Consider the following 623-nt stretch of genomic DNA (forward strand, 5'->3'; position numbering starts at 1 on the left):
GTGTGTCTTAAAGAAAGAGGGAGGGAGAGAGATAAGGAGAGAGAGAGCATGTGTCTTAAAGAGAGAGAGAGGGAGCGCGTGTGTTTTAGAGTGAGAGAGAGAGAAAGCGTGTCTTAAAAAAAGAAAATAAAATATCTGGGAGAAAGAAATAGATAACATAGTAGTTATCCACAAAAAAATTTAAACATTTATTTTGGTATAAATTTCGTGAAAGTCGAACAACAAATGTGGAAGTAGTTCGCGGTAATACAAAAAAAGAATTAATTTTTTGTGTTAAAACGGATTTAATATAGACTATATGAGGACCGCGCAAAGCGCGGTCCGAATAGAAAGGCTGGCTTTGAGGACCGCGCGAAGCGCGGTCCGAAAAGCTAGTATTCTATACAATTAAAAACTGTTGTTTCAACCGTTGTTGTGTTTTAAAGTTTTAAAATAAAAAGAACTCAATTTTAAAATAAAAACAAAAAGCAATTTTGATAAATGTGCACTAAATAAAAAAAACAAAAATAATAAATGCAAATAATATATATAGTAGCAGAACAATCAAATTAATAGTATTTAAAACCTTAAAATTTTACTTTTAATTTGTAATAAATGTAAAACAAATAATTATATATATATAA

The sequence above is a fragment of the Nylanderia fulva genome, unplaced genomic scaffold (genome assembly GCF_048542155.1).
Source record: "Nylanderia fulva isolate GAGA-0341 unplaced genomic scaffold, ASM4854215v1 Scaffold432, whole genome shotgun sequence".
In the NCBI taxonomy this organism is placed as follows: domain Eukaryota; kingdom Metazoa; phylum Arthropoda; class Insecta; order Hymenoptera; family Formicidae; genus Nylanderia; species Nylanderia fulva.